The sequence below is a fragment of the Miniopterus schreibersii genome (genome assembly GCF_964146895.1).
Source record: "Miniopterus schreibersii genome assembly, chromosome: 8".
Lineage (NCBI taxonomy): Eukaryota > Metazoa > Chordata > Mammalia > Chiroptera > Miniopteridae > Miniopterus > Miniopterus schreibersii.
Genome location: NC_138109.1, coordinates 58,294,127 through 58,294,538, shown reverse-complemented (window position 1 = coordinate 58,294,538; position 412 = coordinate 58,294,127). Strand labels below are relative to the sequence as shown.

Below are 412 nucleotides of genomic sequence, written 5' to 3'. Positions count from 1 at the left end.
GCTCCTCCGGGAAGTTTGGTGAGCTGGTACAAGGAGGTGATTAGCGAGGCCATAAAACACAGGATAAATGAAAAAGGCACATAAACTTCCCTATATTTGTTAACATGTTCTTTAACATGCTCTATGTAGTGCCTATGTATATGCACATAGCAAAATAAACCTGCTAAAATACAGTTAATTAGTGTACATGCTTTAATAGAAATTTTCCATCAGAAGAAACCCAGAATGGAAGGCTGGGAAAGAACCTGGGGAAGACAAACACTTTGTTGATAAATGCCATGTCTGTGTAGGGGCAAGAGCAAGGCAGCTGAGCTGAACAAATGAGCCTTCATCGGGAGTTAGTATCCTTACCCAGCGTTACCTAAGAATGCTGCCGTCTTATATTTCTGAAGCACTTTATAGTTTACAAAGG

General features: G+C 40.5%; 1 long non-coding RNA gene across 1 annotated transcript in view; it reads left to right on the top strand.

The window, feature by feature from the left end:
* The window catches only part of LOC308560611, a 19,128-nt gene extending 18,955 nt beyond the window's left edge, over window positions 1-173 (top strand). The window contains exon 2 of the long non-coding RNA XR_013999359.1: window positions 1-173. This exon is cut by the window's left edge and continues 549 nt beyond it. This is a non-coding gene — a long non-coding RNA (uncharacterized lncRNA).
* The last annotated feature ends 239 nt before the right edge of the window (window positions 174-412 follow it).